The sequence below is a fragment of the Manacus vitellinus genome, unplaced genomic scaffold (genome assembly GCF_001715985.3).
Source record: "Manacus vitellinus isolate BGI_N305 unplaced genomic scaffold, ASM171598v3 scaffold_5_pilon, whole genome shotgun sequence".
Lineage (NCBI taxonomy): Eukaryota > Metazoa > Chordata > Aves > Passeriformes > Pipridae > Manacus > Manacus vitellinus.
The window spans coordinates 22,521,573-22,549,327 of NW_021940682.1; the positions used below are offsets into that span (position 1 = coordinate 22,521,573).

At 41.0% G+C, this 27,755-nt stretch overlaps 1 protein-coding gene and 1 pseudogene across 2 annotated transcripts in view; both read right to left on the reverse strand.

The window, feature by feature from the left end:
- CRADD (CASP2 and RIPK1 domain containing adaptor with death domain) overlaps positions 1–27,755 on the reverse strand; it is an 81,146-nt gene that overhangs the window by 11,915 nt on the left and 41,476 nt on the right. The window lies entirely within an intron of this gene.
- Positions 17,008–17,957, reverse strand: LOC103767495 (annotated as a pseudogene).

Below are 27,755 nucleotides of genomic sequence, written 5' to 3' on the forward strand. Positions count from 1 at the left end.
ACAAACTGATCATGAAACTTTTGTCAGGGGATTGAAAGCTAACTTTTTAAAGATGCTCCTTGAATGCTTCCTTCAAATAGCCTGAGCTGAGCGCCTCAGCCGGAGCTGAGGAAGTTTTAATCCAGCTTTAATCCTCTGTATGCAAGAATCACAGTAGATTCCTTAGGCTTTTTATCTACTGAGTGCAGTAAGTGCGTAAATTTTTTTTCTAGCAGTTTTCCTATCAAGAAATCTTTCTAAAGGCTGCAGCATTTTAGCAAAAATCATGTGCTTAGACTTTAGCTATCAATGTTTCTTTCATGCAATAACAATAATCATACTGCCCAGTATGAAGGACTGTTTTCTCATACAACACAACTCATCATATATGTTTCCCTTGCAGGACTTAAATATGACAACAAGCCACTATATTTAGCCCTGATAAAACTGTTCATTCCTCTTTGAGATTTTTTTTTCTTCACGTTGGCTCTTCCTTTCGCTTTGGCTCAAGTCAGTAGAAATATCAGAATCAAAGATCTGTACAACAGATGGAGCTCGGCTGAGAAGAATGCCTTTGGCTGGTGAGGATCTTTGCCTGGCAGGTGTCAAACCAAAATTAATACTGCACATATTACAGCAAAGTGAGACTGAGTTCCTTCCTGACCACAAACATATATTAATAGAACGAGCCATGCAGAGCAAGCTAAAACAGTACTATCATTATGCTGAATCCTCCACTGCTTGGCATTTTATTTAATCACTTACATCCAAGCAAAGCAAGTAAACAAAGTGCAACAGTTTAGTTTAGTGTCTCTTTAGAGACATTTTGCACAGGTGTAAAAGACTTCAAAAAATGCCATAAGCAACATGGACTTAAGACCCCTTCTGGTTTCTTTTTGAATTCCATTTTTTGTGTCACTGCCTTAAAGGTTTATGAACTTCACAACAGACTTTTTGACAACTCAAAATCCACAAGAAAAAACAGGTACTGGTACTAAAATACACTGCTCAGCTACCATCTGTTGCTACGCCTGGCTTGCCAAATGCGATTCAACAGCCTGAGTCAGATGACAGAGCTTTCCATAGGTGTCAGGAAGGAGAGCTTCAGGTGGCATCACCTGCTTCTCTGCATTTTCAGATGACTGGGAGGCTTAGCATCTCAACCAGCCCTCTCAACTGCTAAGTTACTTGAAGATCTGAAAGAAACCAATTTGAAATCTCATGGCTGGTTTCACAAACTTGTACTGTCCAAAAGCAATTTTAGCTGACCAGTAGGGCAGTAATTTTAGAAGGTCACAGTCATACACACACATAAATTTTAAAAATCTTAATTAAAAAAAATGAAAGTCTTAGATATATGCAAGTCAAATTCATTCCCTTTTTTGATTTCATTTCCACAAATTCAGGTTAGGAATCTGTAACACCACCCTAGTAGGAAAAGGATGAAAACAGGAGCGTGGGTGAAGTAATTCCCTAAACAGAGGTCCTAACTCACAGAGCACTTTACACCACCACGGGCTGGATGAGCATTTCTTTCCCCTCTGAGTCAGCACTGACCTAACACCCCCACCATGTGCTCACCAGTGTGTGGCTTGTGGCTGGCCCTGCCACATGGGAAGTGCTGGGTGACACGGCACACTGATCTGCTGCAGTCATGACAGATCCCAAGACAGTACTGAAAGTAATGGGATGATTCACAGCTGCAGCCACGCACTTGACGGCTGAGGACACAATTACTCTTTTACCTACTCAGGAATAGTATTTTGCCAAAGCAACTGAGTCAAGTTCAAAATCAAACAAGCTATTAGCAAACATTTGTATTACTTAGGGTATTTGAAGAAGATTTATGCCAGTATTAGTGGGATGATTCATACGCAAAACTAAACATTTTAAAGATTATTTTGCTTGAAAAGTTAATTTTCATGTCTCATGCATAGAGAACAATGTTTTCCCTCACAGTTTTGTAATCTACTAGCTGCCAAACTTTAATACAGAATTGAAATTTCAGTCATTTTGGCTTTCATATGTATCAAATCAGAAATAAAAATGTTTTCACACCAGAATGAAAAGACTGGGAGATCAGACAGAACATAAAAGATGTTTTACTTGGTTTGGGATTTTTACACAGCTATGCCTAATCTAAGTAAGACTGAAAAAATACCAAAAGGCAAAACAAAAACTAAACTAATCTCTTCTGTCACAGAGATGCAGAAATAGAAGCGATGCTTGTATCCCTGAAGGAACCAAACCTGAAATCCTGATACAATCAAGAGAGAAGGGCTGTTATATCCTTGACAATAAGGACGTGTCTGACATCACAGCAACCTCCTAGAGGTAACAATGGAAAGGTAATCTTAAAGTCTTCAAAAAGGCAATTTTAAATCTTGAAATGTTTGCTTAGGTAAACATCTTTTTAGTTCTACAAACTCAGAAACAAAGAAATCAAGGGGCTTTTTTCATAATGCTGAAAATTTTAGCACTGGAACTGTAAACATCAACATCTTTATCTTTCTTCCTTCTTCAGATGAAACTATTATGTGTTGTTTGACTTTATTAAAGAAATTAAACATATGCTACAATGAACCTTCTAACAGATTTTAGTGCTAGACAGGGATAAGTGCTTTGAGTTTCACATTCAATATGTTACCTAGTTTTGTGTGTGTGCTCCTCAGAGAAGGGTTGAATGACCAGGAGATGTGAGGTTAACACATTCTGCAGGAGTGGCCTCAGATTTCCCTTTGAGGAAATGCACCACACCACATCAGCATATGCAAACCCAACTGTGTTCTGCACAAACCACACAAACAGTGCCCAGCTACCTCGCTGGGCCTTCCACTTGCACTTCAGTATGTGTAAACATGCTAATGAAAGAGGGTTCATGTGCAAGTTTACAAGTTCAAGTGCAAAAGACAAATGAAGATTTGCTTGCAAACCTTTGTTTTTCTCTTATTTTGGGAGATTCCAGTTTTCTAAGTCTATTATACAGTCTAGGAGTTGCATCCTAAAGCCACAAGACTGACCTACTTAAACATCTTTATTCAGTTTTGTTGATTGAAAATGGGGGCTTCTTGTCTATTTGAAAGAGGTTGACAAGCACATGAAGGTACTGCTACGACTCAGGCTTTTCAAGACACACTATTTACTAGGCATTATTTAGTGATACTGTATTTGAAACCTTGAGAACTTCAGAAACCTCATGACAACTCTTCGCTCAAGGCATCTTGGAATTTATAGATGTATAAAGGTTTTTACTTCCAAAATTGCCAGGTGGATAGGGACAGTCAAGCTGAAAACTGAAGAGCTTCAATGTTTTCAGGAAGGTCTGTGAAGGCAGATTATGAGACTTGGGACAAGAATTCCCGGATCACCTCAAGCCACAACTCCTTTTTAAACAATCCAGGTCTTAAGCATTTGACAAAGAGACTCAACAAACCCCTTCTGTAAACCAAGCACGGACAGTAGAAGCCATTTTACTGTTCTTTGTGTCATGCAATTATTTCCACATGCAAGTAGAGAAACTCAGTCAACCAAAGATACCTGTGTCTGTAAGTGAGGCAGGAGCACAGCTTTTACAGGGAGCAAAAGTCTGTTTGAAACAGTCGAACAAAAGCATGATGAAGGAATTTCAAACAACATATGAAATTGTCTCAGATACACAAGTCTAAAAAAACTGTAGCTCTGTAAACCCACAGAATGCTACTTTAAAGACAGTTTCATTAAGAAACACAGCTTGAGAGTATCTATCAAATAAGATCAGAGCTACATGCAGGGACAGCAGGAGGCAGCTGAAGCAATCTGTGGCACAACTCTAGTACTCATTGGTCTCTGACCCCGAGAAAAATGATAATTACTACATGAATACACACATTAGACCAAAAGGGAAAGCCTAGGAAACTACATATCTCTACTAGAAAGAGACGGAGAGAAGTCCTTGGGTTTTACGCAGTGGTCTACAGCCCTGTATGTCCCAGTCTGATATACTTTGTTAGACTGACAACACAGCTGTGGCTTTAATTTTGAAGTACACATTTTTCTGTGGGAATCATTAAGTATAAATACTTGTCTTGTTCAACAGAAAAACAAATCTGTCTCTACTTTTTTATTCCTCTGAAGCCTTAATTTGATTGTGCAACATTCACTTCAGAAACATATTTGAAGATGTTTCAGATATGACCTCATTTGTACACCATCCCAAGCTTTCCAGGAACTCTGAACCAACAGCCTCCTAGCCTTTCTTGTATCTGAACTACTGTGTTTCATGTTTTTCACACAACACTGTCTGGAAGCTCCCCATGAACTAGCCTTGTTGAGCTAAATACAAACATGTATGGAGGAGACTTTGCAATCTCAGGTTGTGAAAAAGGCTTTCTATGTATTAGTTTATGTACACAGAGACCGCCATGATTATGTTCAAATAATTCCAAAGAGCTAGACCTACATAGGTGAAAAAGGAAAAGCACCAGAGGAACCAACGCCCAGCAGCTCATTCATGCTGGATTTCCCTACTCACAGCCACTGCTTTTAAAGGTGCCCATCATCAGATGCTGATGGAGCCCTGCTTCACCTCTGCAGTTTTAATCAGAGAAGCTAACTGACCAGGTCCCAGAAATGCAAATAATAATTTGACCCAAATAATCTTGAGTAAGGAATTGAGCTTACTGGAATATGGAAATCCCCTGAGGTACTGATAATCAAAGGGATCAGATAACCAAAGAGGTAAGTAGTTATTTCATCTAGAAAGGTTGAAATGTTATGGAGACAAATATGCACCTCACCACAGCTCTGCCAGTTGCTTCATGTGGAATTTAAGGCATTGGGTTTAATATGGAAAACCATACCTTTGAGTCAAATTCTGATGTTTGCATTTACACAAAGTGATAGATTTTCCAAGACAGTTCGCAGTGTAGATTCCTTCTGCTCTCTCACTCTTAGCACTTACTTGGTCTATTCCCACCATCTGCCACCTCCTCCATCTCTCTTCTATGCCCTGCCTCATGTCGCAGCTGCTGGAGGACTCTGGAGCTGGGACAAGGTGCTACCACCATGTCTGTCCACCACAGAAAGACAACTGCTCTGTCTCCCAATCCGTGTTGGGCAGGCATGCAGCCCTCCCACTGGATGGGCGGACTCGTCTGTGCTAAAGGTATGTCGCAAGTTTTTCCATAACAAAAATTCCCTCCTACTTTTAAAAAATGCATTTGTTTTTTTCTTTTTTTCTTCCTTCGCCAGCTTTTTCTCTCATTCCCTGCCCACTTTTTCGAGCAGGAAGGAGAATGACAGGGAGAATAATGATTTCCTCAGCTTCTGTTGGAAAAAAACCACAAAAATTTTCCACCAAGACGGAATCTTTTTTCTGTTTTGTTTTGTTTTGTTTTTTTTCCAGTGAGGTTCAGAAGCCATTTTTTTAATTTAAAATTTCCTAAAGAAGTGTCCAGTTAATACTGTCATTTGGTGTGGAAGGTAGCAGAGACCTAGTATCTGTTTCGTTTAGCACAGATCCCATACCTAAGTGTGGCAAGAGGTCAGCTTGAATCTTTCTCTTGAATTGTATCTTTGCAAACCTCTTCTCAGGGTTTCGGTTGTATGACTCAAACTCCATAGCCAATGAATCAAACCCCATAGCCCAGCAAGGATGCATAGCTCATCATGCTTTCCTTCTGCCAGTTGGCTCTGCACACCCCCAGTGTTAATCTCCACTGCCTCCACGTGTTCTAGAAGGAGGGAGGAAAGCACTGGTGAGCAAGGAGAGGACTGGAGTGGCCAAAAGCTGCAGCAGCCTTCCCATGAATGGAAGAGAGTATCGCAGATGGGTGCAGCCAGTAAAGGAGAAGAAAAGTCGTGAGGCCATTGATTTGCCAATGGCATCGATGAGCAGGGGTCTGAGCAGCTTTGGGACCCTACAGTCACTGACAAGAACAGTCTGTGTATACATGGCACACTGTCTTGGTTTCAGCTTACGAGTCAACCTTGTTTAGGGTGTGCTTTGTCTGAGCAGATGGCAAAGCATGACAACTGCTGGGCTAAGATTTTGCTGCCAGCTGTTTTCAAAAATAAAGACTGCTGCTCTCTTTACCAATGCAGAAATAGCCATCTCTCTAATTCTCTCCTTCAATGTATTATTTCATGTATTACAGGAGCATATACCTAGCCAGACTATAGAATTAACATTACCCAATTTTTAATTAACTACCTACAACACTCTTCCTGATTGAATTGGTGGTGGTGTTGGAGGGTTGTTGGGGGTTTTTTTGAGGCTGCCATGAAAATCTGAATTCCTAGGTAGAAACTCACTTGGTGAGCCTGAACTACCAGGTGTAGAAGGTGACCCGTTGCTCTGGCTCTACCATGTCTCCCCTGAAAAAAAAAAAGCCTGAGACACAGAAACAAGCCCAGACCTTGTTTGCAATAGCAAGTACATAAGGCAGGATGGTACCAGAAAAGACAGTGACAGAAACACTACTGACTTATTCCTTCAGCAGCTGGGTTTTTTTCACTTATTTTTATCCAGGAATGTCCTAGGTTGTTAACTGACTGGGACCCTTCCAGCAGTCTCCAAGGTCTCCCCTGCGACCACAGGGCAGTGCAACTTCCTTTGAGTATCCCTCCTTCTGACAGCTCAGCAGGACTCATTAGCACAGTGAGATGTAACTCAACGCCACCCTGACCCAGCAGCAGGGTGTTGGCCTCCTAAAACTCAACAATTACCTACAAAACATGAAATAAGTGAAAGTCCAGTGACCACTGTTGGCACAAGTAAAATCCAGACAAACCAACACAAATAAAGCTCTTGGAAACATATGAGTTCTGGGGACAACCAACCATCATCCTCTTTCCTCTGTGACTGAGTCTGCTTGCACCTGGAAACAGGAGTGGAAGAAACATCCCAGCTGTGGGCATGCACACACACACACGCACACACACGCACACAAACATGCACTTCTCAGCAGACCACCAGCAAATGTTGATCCAGCAACTGCAGCTGGAACACAGCAACCCTATACCAATGATAAAACACCACTGGGTCAGATGTTACAGTGTCAGCTCAAATTAAGCATCACGAAGCAAGCTTCAGCCAAGCCAGCAGTACTCCTTAGCTACAGTGAGCCTTGAGCTGTGTGGAATTGCTGCTTTCCACATGGAATGTCTCATTCAGAACAGGAGCTGTCACAGCAACTGCAATAGCAGTGCTCGTTTTTCATGTGATAAGCTGTATTTAGAGTGGGAAAGTATTGCTCTGTGAGCTGAAAAGCAAACCAAACAACAAGCGATAAAGCCATGTGCTTCAGGCCAAAGGTTTTAATATCTGGTGTTAGTCCCATTTCCCAGAACAAAGGATAGTTTATACATACTATAGACATTTTCTGTCTGAAGTAACACTAACACATAATCTCTTTATTTGCACAGGACATGAAGTGTCCTGTACCCCCACCCACAGGTCTGAATCTAGATCCACCCTGCTGTTATTTGTGGGTGTGTTGCAGAACCGATGGGGCCTGATATTCTGCAACAACATCAGCCAGAAAAGACAATGTGTGTCCTTCCTCACAGGGCTCCAAGATCCTCCCAGACTGATTTTAATAAAGGAGAGGGCAGGGAGAGGGGAGAATGGTAGATAGATATGTGGCAGAATTAAAAACTCAGGATTTCTGGAGTCTTTGTTACATGCTGTAATTGCAAAATCATGCTTCCTGTCTTCTGCATACACACCTTTTTTCTCCCTTCATCCTGGAGGTGAGTTCCCTAAGCTTACCTTACTTTGGTTTCTTCCCTCATTTCCAAACCTGACTTCAAAAACAGATTAGGCCACTGAATGCAGTCTGGACTTTTGCTTCCAAATACTTCTTTCAGCATGGAAAGGACCAACCATGTAATAACCAAGCAAGTCACCCTATTATGCAACAGATGGGAAAACTGTTTGTGCTAGTACACGGTGGTTCGCATTCTTCTGAAGGCTGCTTTCCCCCAGGGAATTCCAGTAATTTGACTGACTGAAGTGTGTTTTGACAAGTTACAACAGTCCAGAAAATCCACCTATGAAATTATATCCTGGTAATATCTTCCAAAATAAACTGAAAACTTGGTATCACAGCTCATTTGGGAAAGTACTATGCCATAGCTTTCATTTGTTATGAGAACATAGCTTGAGTTTTTGTTGTAGATAACAGGTGGTGTTACACCTAATGATGTGACAATCTTCCCTTGCACCAGGTTTTTGTAGTGGCAGGGGCCCTATGGATCATCTCCTGAAACTGACCAGAATAAAAACATATAGTCTTAATATATTCTTATTTCAGCTACTTTCTTTCACTTGAGGTGACTCCATCACAAAGTCATCAGCTTACCCTGAAGGCTGTTTGTCCATACCCAACAGATCAAGTAATTGAAGAAAATCAGAACAAGCTGCCAGCATAGATGTTGGCCTATTGGAAAAATAGGAACACTGGTAGAATCCAAGGACCAGGTAATATTATGCTGAGAAAGTCTTTTTTACTACTAACACGAGCAGTGCCGGCAGGCCCCAGCCATGAGCCATATGCCAGGCACAGCACACGGTTCCCATCACTTAGGTTTTCTCTGTTTATTCCACTAATCCACAAGTCCCATACTGGCTTTTGCTTGCCACTGCCATGGAGAGAAGATATTTGACTGGATAGGAAGCTCTTATATATAAAGAATTTAGGATTCAGAGGGCAGTTTTAAAATGCTAGATGTTAGAACATTTTGAAAAGTGAGTCACAGTAAATATGGATGGACCAACTCCATTCCAGTCCCAGGGCTCAGCTGCAGCCCGGATGAGTCTGCACATCCTGGAGATATCTACCAGGAAGAAAAAGGAGACAGAGGCTGTGAAAAGCATGGAATTCCCAGACTAAAATATTTCATTTTCCCATATTTCTCTTCCTGAATATCCCAAAACAGAAAGCAGACAGATTTTTTGCAGAAGTTACCAGGATTTATTAAAGACAGGATATTGATATGAAACATTCATGACCCTCAAGTTAGCAGTATTTGTCTTGGATGGGGTAACGAAGTAAATTTATTACATATCAGTGCCAAGAAGCTCAAAATAAAAATACAGATTATAGTTCTCAGATTCATCAACTCAAACCAGATATTTTTGAAAAAAACACTCCAGCAGGAAGAATATGTCTCATAAGATACCTGCACTACCAAAGAAACATATGAAATACATATTTTATCCAATAATAGGATACAAAGCAAACTATTAGATTTAAAACCCCTGACACAAAGGCAGCCTGTGAAGACATGAGAAGGAGACCTCTTGTCATGTTATTCCAGGTGTGGGGTGCGCAGAGGAAGATATATATGTTAGACACCGGCAAAGGAAGCAGAGGTTTTACTGCATCTTGAGTTGATGATTTTACGAGACGAACTAAATTGATAAAGCATGGATAAAGCAAGATAGAGAAATACTGCCACTTGTTGGGAAGCCATGCTTTGGAATAGGCTCGGACAGATCACAGCCATAGCAAACCTTCACATCAATTCTACCCTGATCATTTAGTCTCATCTCCTCTTCTGTGTCTGAGCTTCATTTCTTTCTTTAATGGGAGACATCTAGTGAAGAATCAGCCACAGAGAACTGATTTATTAAATTCCTAATGGCAAGATTTGAATAGTTAATTCTGCTTCTGCCACACTCCCTACAGAAGTAAAGATCTATCTTCAAAATGCTCCCAGAACTTGCCTGTGTGGCATCTGCACGGTCTGCATGGCTCCAGGAAGACCTAACACACCATAGGCTGTGAAAGAAGGAACTCGTATGTCCTTAGGTATGATTGAAGGCATTCCACTACTGGAAATTTCCATAAATTAGCATGTAATGGACCAATGCTTTAACAACTCATCTCTCCTCATTTAAAGACATACTACCAAGGGGAAAAATGTATTCTGCCAGGGATTTCCAGGGTTTCCAATTCTCACTTCTTCCATCTCATCCTCAGGAAAAACAAAGCAAAGCAAAAAAAAAAAAAATCCTCCCCCCAAATCCCAAAACAAAGAAAAATTAAACAAACAAAAAAAGTAAGCACCAGAGTGTTTCTAATTGCCTTCCAAAATACAACAAACAAAAAAGCGTTTAAAATTGCTTTAGTTTGGGGAAGTTACTAACCATGAGATCTCTAGTGCATGTCTATGTTTAATAGAGAATGTAATGGAAAAAAAAATAGAACATTAGTGACCATCCAAGAAAGATTTCATGAAAAACAGGGTGGAAGGGAGTTTGTTTGGATTTAATGTTTCCCCAGAATCATCTCTAGTCCAAACATTACACCACAGGTCAAAGGGAGGGGAGCCAGAAAGTGAAACATTTTAAAAATAACCCCTAAAAAGGAAAGTGAAAGTGGCCAGTCAAGTTAGAATCATAGAATGATTTGAGTTGAAAGGGACCTTAACAATCATCTAGTTCCAGCCCCCCTGCCATGGGCAGGGACACCTTTCACTAGACCAGGTTACTCAGAGCCCCATCCCACCTTGAACGCTTCCAGGAATGAGGCATCCATATCACTGGGCAACCTCTTTCAACACCTCACCACCGTCACAGTAAAGAATTTCTCCCTAATATCTAATCTAAACCCACTCTCTTTCAGTTTGAAGCCATTCACCCTTGTCCTATCACTACCTGGCCTTGTAAAAAATCTCCCTCCAAGTTCCACCTTTTGCGACCATGAAATGCAAATTTTATGATAAAAACCATATTTGGGCTCTGGTACCATCACTGAGCATCGGTAAATACTGCAACCTACACTTGGGAAGCACAACAGAAAAATATAGGTTCAGCTTGTAAAGTTCTTCCTGACTGGTACTACAGCTTATAAGTAAACTTATATTAAAATATTTTGGTTTGGAACTGACAGCTTAAAATACTACAAATTGCCCTCAGGCCTCTTTTGTAGCCCTTCCAAGATGCCTCCTTGCAAACAGAGATGTTCAGCAAAGCACTCACATAAGACCAACTGCCACCAAGATCAGAAAAACTGTATGGGGCAGCTGTCTTGGTAATATTTTATAGTCACAAGGTTCATCTTGCCAGTCTGTCGCACACATTGTAATACTCACTTTACTTAAGATGTTCCTTCCAACTGAAGGAAAGTAACCTGTTTAATGCCTGATAATGCTCAGACACCACATCCTGATGTTCGTGTAGGTTCATTTCTCCTTTATGGTATTTTCTTGGGCCTCAAGGTTGAAGTTGCTGAGGGAAGAGAGAAGGATGGTGATGAGCACTATGGCAATGGAAAGCAGTCACATGTTGTCCTAGTAGATTCTCATAGGCAACCCCTGCAATTCCACTCAATGCCTCTCAAATTGGCAAGATCACAAAATGCCTGCAAGGCAATTTTTCTCTCTTCTCCAGCTGCTCTTGGAGACAGAGATGTGTGCCATTTAATAGGGAACCAGAGGGTTAAGCATTAAATTGCCTGAAAGACAGAGCCCTTGAGGCACACAGAAGCTAAATATCTTAACCAAAGAAAAGACAATTCCAAACTTCTTGTCAAGCATCATTGAGGAAGAAGTGATCTTACTAGAGGAAGAAATGACCAGCAGCTTGAAGCACTGAAGCAAGAAGTATAAGCTTTAGGGAAAAATTCTGACACAGTCTCAGAGGATGCTGAGAAGAGCTTTGAAAAGCTAATCTCTCCTGAGGCTCACGAAGCTGAAGGGAAACTCCTTGAGAAGGCAGGGTAGTTGGCACCTACCTACTCTGATGTGTCATCTTGAGGGAAAAGCTGTAGCCTGATAAAGTAGAAAAGAAAAAAGATGAGAAAAGACAAGTTTGTATTTTGGAATTGACTCAGATTGGGATACCTGCTCCAATACTTCAAGCTGAGCACTTCAGGCTTCAGAAGCAAGCAAGCTCTGCATTTCTGGAAAGAACCAGGGAAATGTAAACAACACTCCATGGAAAAGATGCTGATGAAAGGTACTGTGTTTTGTGCATAAAAAGACAAAACTCCAAACAGCTAAGGGTTCAACAGAGGTCTGAACAAATGAAGAATGGGAAGTTCAGCTTGGAAGACTTCAAAGACTGATTTTCATGGGACTTTCAGAGGCCTTCCTAAAGGCTAAGGCTCCCTCGATCCTGTGCATAGGGTGAGAGAGACTTCTGAGAGCATGGTCCACAATAGCTGGTAAACTGAGCAAGAAATAAGGAAATGAGAAATGCTGAGCCATACATCCCTTGATAACATGAGAGCCTAACACAGGGTAACAAGGAGGTATGTCTCCATTTATGGTTCTCAGCCTAGAATCCTCTTCCAGAGCTGGATAAATAATTCATGTCAAAAGCAAGCAATGTCACAGTCCTTGCAATGAGATATGAGGACTAGTGCTGCCACTCACGCCTTTCACCCAACATCCCCACACACTCACAAGTCATTTACAAGGAAGTTTGAAACCACACCTCTCAGTTCCCAGAAGACTGCGCTAACCTCTCTGTCCCTGCAAGTGAAGTAGTTCCTCTGGCTGCCCTTGGGCACCAAAAGCATGCAGGTGTTCTGCCTCAGTGTTCACAGTCAGTGGTTGATCAAGGGTCTGCAAATGACTGGTGGAATTCTCAATATGAACAGCAAAAGGAGATGAGTCTTGAGCAGGCTGCAGCAGAGCTTCCTGTCCCAGCACAGTCAGCGGAAGCAAGGGAGGAAATGGGAAAATTGAGTCAATTAAGGAAACTGTCCTGGCCAGGAATGTCTTTGGTTTCTTAACTGCCTGATTTAAAAAGAAAAAGAAAACAAACAAAAAAACCAAGAAACAAAACCCTGACCAAACAAAACCACAAAAGAAGAAGAAATTAAAAAAAGGCTGTGGTAGAAAAGGCACAGTCAATCAATTAGTTAGTAATTTCCAGTTCAAGTATTTCCATAAGTGCTTGGCAGTGTTTTCTAAGGGACATCTCCTCCTAGTGAAAGATTTCTTAGATGTCAGAGAATTCCTCTTGATGACTAACTCTCCTCAGTCAAGCTCCAGTCTGGGCAATTTCCCTTTGGAAGCCCTCAGAACCTGTTAATTTGTTCAAGCATTCTGAGTCTTCTTAAAAGAAAAGCCACTTGGCTATCAGTCGCATTTCCGAACCTGGTACACTGGGAGAGACAGTGCTGAAGTGTAGGAAAATTCCCAAATTTAAGATACCAAGAACACACTACATGATTGACCTGGATACTCTACCTTTACAGAAAACATTTACACAATTCCTCGGTGTCCCCCAAACGGGTCTACACATAAATTGTGCTTAAGAATAATTTTGTCTGTTATTGAAATTCAGTCTCATCTGGATTATAACTTGGCAGCTGAAAGCTGGCAGTTCTTACACAGTAAAGTATACAGTAAAGTATATAGATATAAGTAATAGATATAGTATATAGATATAAGTAAAGAGAAATATGGCAATCTTTTATATTCTGATAATCTAAACTCCCCCTGAACTTCTAAAATCCAAATAACTTGATATTTGGCCACTGCTTTCAATTTAGACATGTTTTCCTAAAGAAACTATTGTGGGCTTTTAGTCAATGCTGTGAGCTCAGTAGAGATTTACAAGATAAGGAATTCATGACCTGGTTCTGCAAGCAGGCAGCAGTATATTCCGCTTATTAAAACCATTAAAGCATATTTGAACATCACAGTGGTTCTGCCATCTTCTGCTCTGTTGCTGAATGGCTATGTCCTTTGAGATTACCTTCCATAATTTGCATATTAACTAAATCAGCCTTGCAGGTTTATTGGAAATCTAGAAGGCTTTGCCAAGAAACTAGAAGCTGTTTCCCCCAGTTCATGTCTTCCCTCCAAGCCAGATGCCTTACAAGTCAAGCAACGCACATATGAACACAACATGACTTAGTCCAAACTAAGAGCAGAATACAGCCAAACTCTAATTACTAATCCGAGAGCAGAGCATACTCCCACAAAGGGACATACAGGCCAGCCAGCATACTAGTACGACTATGAACACTAATGACAAAGAGACAAATTTTAATGATGGTACATAGGGGTCTGCATTATGAAACAATGTCTAAAAATATCTACTCATTTATTCCCAAACTTCAAAAAGTGGTTACTATGCCAGTAACAGAGGATCTGCAGCCACAGCATTTGGTGGCTTTGCCTTATTTTTCTTTGTTGGTTATGCCAGCAAATCACATATGAGGACAGATGATAAATATTCCTCATATTGGAGAATGCTCTAATGCTTTCTGATAGAGAGATCTAAATTATGCAGTTTCTCTTTCTTTGTGTGTGTGTGTTTTGAGGTTTTTAGCTTTGAAATGGGAAGTGAAGTGCTCATCAGCTGCAAAGTGTTCCTTTAATATCACCCATGCAACAATTACCTCTGCAGTAACCATCATTACATTAAATTATAGGCTATCCTTTCTCAGCTCAGTGTGAAGACTAGCTGTAGAATAAAACAAGAGAAAAACCCCAACCCACTGAAAAGCCATTGTACAGTACTGTGCCTACACCACTGAGGTAAATATACTTCCTGCAGGGAAACAAAGTATCATTTAAGGACTGCCTGTCTTTGTTGAAAGTCTTAAATGAAACCTAAGTGAAGCCCCCTCATCTATTCCAATAGTCATTCCACTGTAATGATGCAGTGCTATTGCTGAAAATACATACATATTACTGTGTAATTCATGAGTACACAGTCATAAGGAGCTAAATAGTGAAGATAATTTTGCTTTCAGCGTTTTCTTAATTTTTAATAATTTTCTTAGCAACCCAAACATTTTCATGAGGTCTTTTTCAGTACTGAGCAGGGGTTTATATATTCCACTACTTTCTCTGAATAACTAGTAATAGCTTGGGGGTTTTCTACTTCATTTTAAAGATATATTTGTACTTGCTGGCATTTAATAAGCATATTTACCTATTGACATTCTGAGGTTTTAAAGTAAAGTTTGTTTTGAAAGGTAGCTTATCGAAACAACATTCAAATTTTGCATCTTTTATGTCTCAGTGACTTCCAGATAAAATTAATGCCATTTACAAATTATAGACTTGGGGTACTGTTTTTGGTGGTGTCTTTTCTTAACTCTCAGCCTGTTTGACTGCACAGGAGCTGAAAAATCAGCTGCACTTTTTCTGATTCAGTCTTTAATACTGGTAGTTACAACTGTGCAGGACAAAACATACATTCAAGGAGAACAGGGCAGTGTAAGTAAAGTCAGACTCAGTGTAAGTAATAACTCAGAAGAGTTAACTTGGTGACGCTGAATAGAAAGCAGTTCATAGCTACGCATGTATTTCAGCGTGCTGGAAAAAAAAAAAGGCATCAGTAAGTTTCAAGATTTTGTGGGCAAGACATGTTCCTTGTTGATGGATAACTCTGTAGCAACGCCAGGCAGCCACAGCACCGTGAGCAGAGGTAGAGAGAGGCTGCACAACAGAAGTGGACACTGATGGAACTGAATGGAAAGACGAGGAGTCCTGCTCCAGGATCCGCAGCCCCAGAGCACAGCTTGAATAGTGAATGACAAATCTCCATGTTCTTGGACAGGGAAGGTAGGGTAGAGGGCAGACACCTCCCTATCTGTAGCAGTGTCCCACCCCACACTGGGCTCTGTGTTGCTGCAGCCTTGGGCTCATCCATCCAGTTATAACTTTGTAAAGTTCTGGCTAAGCTGGACCAGTAATAATGATCATGTGAATGACCACTATGTTCACTGTAAAGAACGTGGAACTGCTTTTGCTGTTTGACGTATATTTAGGCTGTGAACCAAGTACCACCTGCTGATACCTCAACGGATAGAGGGTATTGCCAACTCTATCCCAGCCAGTTTGTATCTCTGAAAGAGGTCACGGCTTTTTCTTCAGCCTTTAGAAATCTTGTTGGAAATTGGGGGAACTGTGTGAGAAAGAAAAGGACCACAAGTAAGAAGATAATGATCAGTGTCCCTGAACTCATGCTCTTGGAATTAAAATGTTGCTACTGTTGACACCTTTGGCAGCAATGAGATGCATCACAGGAAACCCCACTCATGTTTATCAGTTCTCTATCAGCTTCTCATGAATTTCCCTTCTACTCTGCAAGTTCACAAGTTTATTTTTAATTCCTGATAGTGAAGAGCTAACAGAGATACTCCATACTGAGAGCATCGTTTTCTGAGTTTGAGAGCTCTTATATTTCCAGTGAAACAATGAATAAGCATCTACTTGATTTTCATGTCAAGCATGACAGAGATAATGTCCATCAAGATCTCCACTGTGCATTTTTGATAAAAGTGACTTTCTCTTTAGATAAGATACATATATGTATTAAAATTTTCTGCTAGCTTTCAGAGAGAGAGATGAGATGAGAACTGGCTTAGACTGTATCCTTGTGTAAGTTTCGAGCTGGCTCTCCGCCAAACTGCCGAGGCCCAGAATAAAGCCTACTCCCCAGAGAGGGAAGAAAAAAACCCGAATAGCCAAAGCTATAGCAAAAACATATATTTACAATTATATATACAATTTGAATATATTGTACACACAACAGGGAGCTCCCGAGGAGGAAAAAAGGGAAAAGGGAAGGGGAAGCAGGGATTAAAAAAACCCCACTAAAACAAATATCCTCCAAATATACACCATTACTATAGAGCTAGTGAATAAATAAAAAAAATCGAATTAAATACTTCCCTGAACGAGACAGCAGAACTAACTCCCCATGCCTCCCGAAGGGAACGGAGATAATGGCAGGTCGGAGCAGAAAGGACTTGGCCTATACAAGCAAAAACCATCTACAGAGAGATCTGTCACCTTCAGCCACCGGAAGAGCGAAGAGAGCGAGCTCTCTTATCTACGCCTTATTTATATGTTGTGTTACGTTAAAGGATGATATGGAATACTTCCTTAGATTTCTGACCCTGTTGCTAAGGAAGGCCTAAAAAATCCAAAAGCCTACCCACTACAATGCTCTCTGTAGAGAATTTCTGTATGCTCCTCATACAGAAACAAATAATAGTTTGAAATATTTAGCCATACGTTTGGATGATTTTTTTTTAAAGGTGTTGCTTATCTTTATCTTCCAGCCAGCTACAGGATAATGGTAACAGCAAACACATTGACAATGCAGTTCATTGTTTGGTTTTCCCATCTCACTGCGCAGGTTCCATCAGTTGTGGTATCCCAGAAGCACGACCTTGTTGTGTGAAGACCAGCTCCACTCCTCTGCACCACTGCATAGGTAACTACGTACTTGTATGTTTTTTCAAGTTTCACCAGATATGTCAGCGACTGCTCCACTATAGCAGCAGTCCACTGTTTGACTTTATTGTGATTATAATCTGCCTTGCTGGTTGACTTTATTGTGATTATAATCTGCCTTGCCTAAAACACTTTCTATGCACTCCTTAACTATGTTATGGGCCTCATCAGCATTGAAGATCATCTTGTCGTTGGTCCATCTTACTACCACAGAAAGAACAGGGGAACTGTAATAGGATCACATTTGCTTTATTCCTTCATATCCTCATCGGAAAGACAAGCACACACACAGAGTAGGAGTGACCCTGACAAACAATACCATTAAAAAAACCTTTCCCAAATTGACACATACCTACTGCAGGATGGGACAGTACCACATAATTGAAGAAAAAACAATGTGCCCTCTGCCTTCCAAAGAAGCAGAGTGCAAATTATGCACTGAACTCACCCTTAATACACATCAAGCTTGACACTGCCTGGCACATACAGATGTACTCTGGGTGAAATCTTGGCGTAACTGAAAGATCCTATGATCTCTGAATAACTTAGATTGGAAAGGGGACTCAGAAAATTCCCAGTTCAACCTTCTGCTCAAAGTAGAATGAGCTGTGAAATCAGATCAGGTGAGTCTTGAAAACCTCCAAGAAAAAAGACTGTGCAGCCTCTCTGGGCAGCCACTACTTAATCATCCTGGTGGAGAAAAGGTTTCTCCCTAAGTCCAGTCAGAAATCCCCTTGCTTCAACTTACATCTGTTGACTTTTACTCTACCACTCCGCATCACTGGGAACAGCCTGGTTCCCTCTCCTCCATTGTTCCCACATAAGCAGTGAGGGGCAGCTGTCAGGTCCCTCTGAAACCATCTTTTCTCCCGGCTGAACCAGCCCTAGTCCCTCAGCCTCTCCTCACATGGCAGGTTTTCCTGCCCTGAACAATCATAGGGGTTCTTTGCTGAACTCATTCCAGTTTATCGACGTCTTTCCTGTGCTCAAGGGGCCAAAACCAGCCACAGTATCTAGATATGCCCTCCTGAATGCTGAGGGAGACAACCACTTCCCTTCATCTACTAACTCTGCTTCTCTTAAAAGAGCCCAGGATGCTGTCAACCCTCTTTGCTGCCAGAGCACTGTGCTGGCACATGTTTGCCTGCTGTTTATCACATCCCTACATTCCCTTTCAGCACAGTTGCTCCCTACAGTCAGTTGCTTGTATTGCCTCTTTCCCAGATACAGGACTCCACATTTGGCCCTACTGGATTTCCTAAGGTTCCTGTTAGCCCACTTCTCCAGCCTGCCCAGGTTCCCCTGAATGGCAACCTTGTGCTTTAGCATACTGACTGGTTCCCCCAGTTTGATGTCATCTGTATACCTGATGAATGTGCATCTGATCAGGTCACTGATGTCAAACAGAGCATGTCCCAACACAGACCCTGTGCTATTCCACTTGTCACAGGCCTCCAGGTTGACTATGACCCAATAACCACTAAAACAGTCCAATTCAACTTCACACCACCACAGAACAGCAGATTGCATTCCTTAAACAAAACTAAGTGGGTTTACAACAGCAACATCCCAAACTGCTTTGTGGGCTACAGTAAGTTTCAAAAGGTCATTAAAAAAATGTGTTCTTATCTTATTTGAAACTGACTCTGTGAACATTAAAAGCCACTATCTGTGCAAAGAATATATAATCTTCTTCAAATTATTATTTGTCCTCATACTTCCCTTTAAGTCATAATTTTATATTTAGGACATATCACCATGTCACCAACACTCAGTATAAACAAAGGAACAGAAAGACAGATGCAAGCCACGCTTGAGCACAGGTGCTTACCACAAATACCTTAACAGGCTGCTTATAAGGAAAACACTCTACAGTTTGCCAAACTCATAGACAAAGTATGTTCTAGAGGTTAAGTAAAATTGGATTCAAAACAGATTAGATAAATTCAGAGGATAAACCGTCTCCAGCAACTACAAAGCATAGTGATCCAAATGCAGTCTTTGGGTAACACTGAGGACCTTTATGTTCCATCAGTACCTCTTACCAGCCTCTTTCAGAGAAGCAATACTGTGCTAGGCTCTTTTCCCAAATCAGTTCCCAAGCCTCTCTAACAAAGAGAAATGTTTAAAATAGGGCCTCCCATTAAACAAACAAACAACAACAACAACAAACAAACTCCACAACTTTCCATCAACTGCCTCAGTGTTTGATCTTAAGCTCTTGCAGAAAGATCCTACCATTTTGTCTCAGCTTTCAAAGTACTCCAGGTTAGTGTAAAATACCTCTACCAGGCTATGCTGCAATATTAGGCATTGTGACACAAGAAACAACTCAATCCAGAGATTCAAGCCTGGATCTGAATACTCAAGAGTAATTAAAATAACATCTGCAGAACTTCTAGAAATAGGTATCTCTATTAACAGGTAAAGTCAGCATCTTCTATCAGACAGTATGCATTCCTCAAGGAGCTAGCCAACTTGGAGAAAAAACCTGTCAATTGCTTCAGATAATCATCTTCCAGCTGTTTCTACAAATTCTCCTTTGTTATGCTGCCTACAAAACTTAAGAAATATTCAGAGCACAGAGGTGGTGAATTCAGGGCATACAATCGTGCTGACAAATATCACTTTATAATGCACTGTGGACCATAGTGGTTGGTTTGTTTGCTTGTTAAGTAGCTTCAGTGGTGTAAATAAGGGTTGGGATTTCTGAGAGGTCCAGCAGATTAAGAGTTCTGTTTCCTGGCCTAAAAGACATATAATATCTTTTTCCATAACTCAGGACATGGAATTGTTTCCTGCTAATAAGAGGCAATGAAATGCTTGATGTGCTAACTGGGCAGCTTGGAATGTGTTGAGAAGGTGGGGGAGATAAGATATTAGGATGATGAGAGTATTTGGATATAACATTATGAAATAAAAAGTTTGGATAAGATATTTGTAGGGTCACTGTGACATTAATTATATTTAAAATTTAAAAGCAGGGTATATGCAATAAAAGCAGGGTTCATATAATAAAAATCAAATCCTGTGTTTTGATTTATTTGGCTTATAAAGTCCATATATGTGGAGCTCCCTCCAAAATGGTGACTCTACCTCTTTATCTCAACAGAACAAGATGATTCAAAATGGAAGCATGAAAAGGATCTCAAAACACCAGGGGAGTTATGCATTTCAAGAGTACCCTCTTTGATTTCAGTAACAAAGAAAGTTTCTGCTTACACAAACAAATAACTTCCTTAGGTACCAAATTATTTATTCTTTTCTATGAAAATTTATGCCAAGTACGATACGACTTGGGACAGGAACCATCTGCAAAATGAAGATGACACTTTGCATAATGATCCCTGGTTAGTCCCTAAGCCCATAATAAAATGCATATAGTAAAAACAACAACAAAACCACACCACTTACAGCAATGTGTCACAGTCAAAAACTAAATCTCACAACAAATACCAATTTCCCAACAACGTATTAGTTCCTATCATCTCTTAGCCCTACACAGAAGGATCAAAGCTGTTCCTGTGCCCTGAACAGAAGGTCCTGGGAATTATAATGGATTGATTTCTGAAACACATTATCAATGCCACTTTTATTTTTAGGCCAGTTATTTAAATAAACAACTTCTCTCATAGTTGAAGTTTCTATAGGTGGGTCAGATAACAGCAGGTAATCTGCTTGAAAATTCATGCCTGAGATTTTTAGAGAAGACTATTGGAGTTCAGCGGGACCTGAATCCCGATGCACTGACATGGTTTTTTGAAGTCTCAGACTTGGTTCATTTCTGATTCATAGGACTATGGACATATCTCAGGATGATGTCAAACACTGTCACTGCCCCAGTGATTTCAGTGGGAGGATCACAAGTGGTGACAGAACTGTGACCTAGCTACTGGAGCTTAAGTGTATTTTCTGCTGTCATAATAAGATAATTTCACTAAATTATATGGGTTTCTTAATTGCTCCACACATTATTAATTCACAGCTGACTCATCTTCAAGCCTTACACACACCCAGGATCACAAGAAGAAAACAACACGTTATCTGTTTTGCCTTCCATCTGAGGATCAGAGGGTACCTTATCTGCGCTGCCATGCCTTTATTAATTAGCCAAATGTTTTCTGTATTTTATAAATGGACATGTTGAGCTACAGTACTTTTCTTCCTTGCCTATCCTCATCTTGCATTTGTTTTTCCACAAAAGTATGACTGAGTTCAACAGAAGTGATGAGGTTCACAGAAGAATTACTGTGCAGAATGTGTGAGTTATAATGTGGGAGGGCAGGTTAAACAGTACCGTCTAACTTCCTACTTCCCCTGCCAACTCCAGCCTTAAAATTGCATTGATGGGATCCTTATCTTCTACATTTCCTGCCAGATCTTATCACAGGACCATTTTCTGTCTCTTAAGGGGAGTTATGGGGTTCCTCAGCTCCATTCCTGTGTGGCTATGCTATGCCAGTGATGAGAACTTTGCTAGGGTAGTTGCTGTGAGTTTCTCCCAGATTTTCCAGTCTTCGCATTTTCACTGTGGGTAGATCACCTTGACTTTCTAAATGATTGTATCCATGTGTGCCCTATTCAATGTTTTCTGTATACCTAATCCCAGATTTCAAGCAGACATTATAGAGGTGGGACACTAGCTGAACTCCAAGGACCCGTGCTGGAGTGCTTTTGCAGAGGTACAGCTGGGCTCCCACACACCCCTGACTGCCCTCAGACAGAGGGCCCTGGGGACAGGTTACCACTGCCAAAGGATCTCGCTGGCAAAACCTCAGGAGCAGAGTGACCTAAAGGCTGAACAACTCTATGTCTTATCAGAAGTATCTATTAGCCACAATCTTCCCAGGGGCATGCTGCTTTTCACCCCATCTCATGATGAATGAGTGCTACAGCAACAGAGGGTGGCATGTGTGAACTAGAGTTAGATGCTGAATCCCCCTGGTCTCATCTAACAGTTTGCATTATCACAAGCCATTTTATTCCCAATTGTTGCCCTTGCACTAGGTTCAATTGTGTTGGAATACAGGACAGATTTATGTCTGACTACACTGCATCTACCAGGAAAACTTTTAGTCTTTACTAAATAGAAATATTTAATTTGTCAACCAGCAGTTTCCTCTAAAGGTTAGCAACCTCTCTTATTAAAAATATGAACCTTGCATCTAATTTGAAATTTTCTGGCCTCAGAATCTAGCCACTGACTCATGTTATGCCTTCTGTTGCTGTTAAAGTGACCTTTCAGTAACCTCCTACTCTAGCATCACATATTTTCTCCCCATGAAAGCACTTATATATTACAAATGACCAAAGCTCTAGTTTCATTTTAAGAAAAGAACTCAAACTGTTAAGTCTAACATTCTCCTTAAGTAATGGGAGGTCATGTAAAAAATATCCTGTTGTCCCTCATTTCTTCATTCTCTTAATTAGAGCCAAATGTTAGAAATATCCTTAGAAAGACAGAAATAGGCAAGACATCCCTGCTTGGCCTAGTTACACAGCATGACTCAACAGTGGCCACAGAGTTGCAACACATTAAAACTTTTAAGAAAAAAAAAAGAGCGAGCACTACTTCTACAGGCAGTGAGCCAAAGTTACCCCCTGTAAATCTAGTATAGAATTGAACGCTTACAAATTATTAACTAGCACAGAAGTTAAAAAAATTAACTACAACAAGGGGAAACAAAAAATAGCCCAGTTGGGTACACAAAATCATAAACTCCTGATTTCACTCTGATTTAACCTACAACAAGAAAAAAATTCCAGTGTTATATGGAAGGAAGGTCATCTTCCCTTTAATGCCTAAAGATTTCATAAATTATTACTGCTAACCTGCTTCATCCAAAGTTCAAGAATAATTTTTGCACTGATTTCATGTCCATTTTTTTTGGATCTAGAATTAAAAAAACAGCTTGAAAAGTTTCACTAATTATTTGTTAAGGTAACTTAAAATACCTTTTTTCATCTTAAAAGTAGCCAGCTTCAGGCTTCAAATTGCACCTGAATTTCACAGTCTACTGAGATTTGAGCAGCTAGTTAGCAAATTCATTGTCTAAGAAAGCAATGCAACAGTGTATTAGCTGTTCTTTTATCCTCAGTGCTTTCCTGTCAACTTGATAACTCAACCTGACAGCCTTCTAAAAGGAGATGACTGCTTGGTGGAGAGGGGAGACCATTGGATGTTGTTTATCTCAACTTCAGTAATGCCTTTGACACAGTTTCCCATGACAACCTACTAGACCAGTAATGTGGTTTGGTCCAGTAAAGGGGACAGTGAGGTAGACTGAAAATGAACCTGTTGAGCTTTAAGGGCTGCAGTTGGCAGCAAAAAGTCTAACAAGACACAAGTCACTAGCGGCGTACCCCAGCAGAAAATACTGGGGTCAAGACTATTTATCCCCTTCATCAATGATCTGGATGCTGGGACAGTGGGCACCCTCAGCAAGTCCACAGACAATACAAAACAGGGAGCAATGTCTGATGCACCAGAGGGTCTTGCTGCCATACAGAGGAACCTGGACAGGCTGGAGAAATGGGCCAACAGAAACTTCATGCAGCTCAACAAAGGGAAATACCACGTCCTGAGCAGAAATAATCCAAAACACCAGTACAGCTGGGAAGCAGCTCCCCAGAGAAGGACCTGGGGTTCTTGATAAACAAGTTGTTTCTATGAACCAACAATGCCCCCCTGCAGCAAAGCAGGCCAATGGTGTCCAGCGTTGCATTAGGCAGAGAATCATCAGCAGATCAAGGGAGGTGACCCCTCTGCTCTCCTCAGCCCTGGTGAGACACAGCTGAAGGGCTGGGTCCAGTGCTGAGGTCCCCAGAAAAAGAGAGACACAGATATTCTGGACTGAGTCTACCAAAGGACCAGGAAGACAATGAGAGGGTTTGGAGCATCTGATGTATAAAGAGAGGCTGAGAGACCTGGTAGTGTTCAGCCTGGTGCAGCTCAAGGCAATGATATCCGTGTCTGCAAATACCCAATGGGGGGAAGCAAAAAAGATGGAGCCAGGCTCTTCTCAGTGGTGACCAGGGACAGGATAACAAGCAATGGGCAGAAATTCAAATACAGGAAACTCAAATTAAACACAAGAAAACTTTTTACTGAGTGATTGAACACTGAACTAGGTGGCCCAAAGAGATTGTGGAGTCTCCATCCTTGGCCATGCTCAGAATATGATGGGTCACAGTCCTGAGCAATGTGTTCTGTCTGACCCTGATCCCAGCAGGAGTGTTGGACTAGATGATGCCTGAGGGTATCTACCAGCCTCAACCATTCTGTATGCTGTAACTATGCATGTGAAAGTAGAAATTCTTTTCATTAGAGATATAATTTTGTCACTCTGAGGAGTCATTTGCCTCTTGCTGCAAACTCTGTTTTGAAACTTCCATGATCCATAGAATTTTGTTCTCTTAGCCATTTTGATAAACATTTCTTTTTCCATAACTCATCCACTCTGTTAAGAGGAATGAAATCCTTCCAGTCTGAAAGAGCCTAATGTGTTTTGGGGGTGAAAAAGCAGGAAGATAATACAGGATGAACTTCTTATGCTAGCAGAAGATACAATAGGTTATATTTAGAGAAGACCGCAAATGGACACTCGGAGATGGCTTTGTCAACACCTGTGACAAGTGGAACTATCTGTATGCTTGGAGTTAGGCTTGTGATTAAGAACTCCATTGAACAAGGGCCAGAGTGTCACACAAAGAAGCCCCTTGAATTCTGCTCAGCATATGGACAAAGTTAAGAGCAATAAGATCAGCCAAACAAGCCAGACTAACATAAATGCAGCCATATCCCTGGCTGTCTTTTCACTAGTTGTCCCTATGAATAAGGATATAGCCATTAGCCCTTTAAGTTACATCTTATTTACTTACAGAGTTTCTATGCCACAAATATCAATTCACAATCAGTTTGGTCTATATTCATAAAGCTCCTAAGAAATTATTTTCATTTCAAACTCCTAAACACAGCCATTAATAAAACACAAGTCCAGAAACAGCCAAAATGGCTTTGCTACCAGGAAACTGAGGTCACTCTCAAACACACATATACGTGGCTTAAAATGCAGATGACCCTGAGATACCCACTGCTGTGCACCATAGTCATATGACAGATAGAAGAGGTGGGACATGTACAACATGCACAACATATCATAAAGGAAATACAAGCAGTTTTATTCATTATAGGGATGTTTTAGCAGAAACAGGGCACCAGGGAACCACAAGCATAAGATACTCTAACATCTATTGTGCTTTAAGGTCAAGAGGACTGCGGGAAGAAGGACAGGGGAGGTCTAACCAGTTTAACCACTGCTCACTAATAATTAGATTGGCAATTTGTTCTCGTTTTAATTTAGTTATTTTTGAGGGAAAATAAAATTATAATTTGGGGATATAAAATTTTAGAATAAGTAGTTGTGTTGCTAGGGAATTTGGTTGCAGTTTGGTTTGAAGAGTTGGATGTTTTGTGTTTGTTGGGTTGTTTTGGGTGTGCCAGTTGCTTTTCTTGTAACTCTGAGAGAAGTACCTGAGAGCTGTGTGTTTTTCTGTTGCATGGAAAATGCCACTTCCTACAAGACTGGTGAACAAATACACTCTAACCATAGTCAGAGAACTCTTATTATTACTACCTTCAGCCACACTCTTTTCTATTATATTGAATAAAAGAAACATGGGAGGAATCAGTTTCTCCCTTGCTTGTTTTCTCTCTTTCACACAAAAAAAATAAGGCAACCTCAAGATTATTTTAATGTTTAATACAAAAATTCAAAAGTGTAGCTCAAGTTCCTTATCAAATATCAGTAGACTTTCTAAAGAAAGAACTGATCAGCCTATCAGCCTTTCTCATCTTCCACAGGCAACAAAGACTCCCAAGGGGCCTCCACTTCCCCTTATATTCTGGTAAAAGCAAACTGCAGTTTGGATTAAAAAAAAAGAGAGAAATTCAGTATTTTGGCCTTGATACACAGATTCTATTGAAACGAACCTCAGGAATGGGGAGATGCTCTGAACATTCAAGCTGCCTGCTCTAGTCTCTCTAACATCAAAAACTACACCTAAGTTTCAAGGATTTCTTTACTAATAATAGCTTTAGAAAGCTTTGATTTACTACAGAAAAAAAGTACTTCAAGTCACTTTAAAGGCCTAACATGTTGTATAATAAAAATGAAAAGCAAAGCAGCAACTACAGCTGACATTCTCTGGTTTCTGTGAGCTCCTCTGCTATTTGTATCACCACCATACAAAGCTCACTCCAAATGGATGTTCTGGCAGAGGTCCCAGACACACATGCCACCAAGTCACAGAGCAGCTCACCGTCACACCACTCTTACTAATGAGAGCTACAGCAGTAGTTCTTCAACATCTTTTCCTCTATGCAATCCTGTGATACATTCCTTATGTCCTCTCCTGCCTTTCCCAGCCAGCTGGAGAACTGCTGATTCCAGGAGAAACAAGGAAGGGAGAGATGTGGAACTGCAGACTGTGCCCCATGAGGAAGAGGTCGCTCTTGCAAGGAAAACCACAGGGAGGGCAGCTAGCAGTGACTGGGCAGAGGTGGCAGGAGGTAGGCACCCAGAACTGACCACAGCTAGAGAAGGGTAGGCTGGCAGCCCCCACGGCAAAAGACTGATGCTGCACTAGCCACTAAATACCACACAGCTCCTCGCTGTGTTTGCCCTCCTCCTTCACCTTTCCCAAACAACTGAAGACTCCCTCAGCCCTGTACTAGCCACTTCTTCCCAGGTGCTCCCTTTGCTCTGCTCTCTGAAGCACACCACGGATATTCAACATTCCCCGACAGCCAGAGGTGTGTCCTGGCTTGGCAAGCCACTGCACTGCATCGCTGGGAAAGGAGAACAGCAAAACATTATATGGTGTGAAAAGCTGCTTGGATGAGAGGGTAGGCAGCTGGTATGTGAGAAGAGGAAGATTCAGAGGGAAAAGCTGCTGAGCACAGACGAGTCCAGATGAGACACTGAGTGGTAGGCACAGTAATAGCAGGAGAGAGAAAAAAGTAGAAAAAGATCTTCCTTCAAAAGAGCTGGAAAGGATTATGTACGATTGTGACCACATTTTTCCTCAACCATCCAGGCCTGCCTTCCAGCTAAACAGAAAAAAGGAGAGCTCATTTTTTATTATGCACAAGGAAGCTCTGGGAAGCTTCTTTTGAGAAGAGTGGCTATTCCTCATGCAGGGGACAAGAAACAGAATTTTCTTTTGCAGATTGCTTCAAGCACTGAGATAATCCAGGTGCTGGTTTCTTCCTGAATCCTAGGAACAGCCCTAAGCATATACAAAATATTCATGAGCAGAACAGTGAGCTCGTTCCAGAAAGCAATGGAAAGGAAGAGCAAAAAGATCCACCAGACTGTGACAGCATCTGTGGATGCTGGAAAGTGAAGTGGATGCTTTTGAGAGCAGCCAGAAAGGATGATAGGTGAGGACAGAGGCCTTGGCCACATTCAAGTGTAGTAGAAGAGACTGAGGGTTTGGAAACCAGAGAGTGGAAGCACAAACAGCTTGAGACTTCCACCAAGGAAATAGAGTCATGACTGGGGGGAAACAGAGAG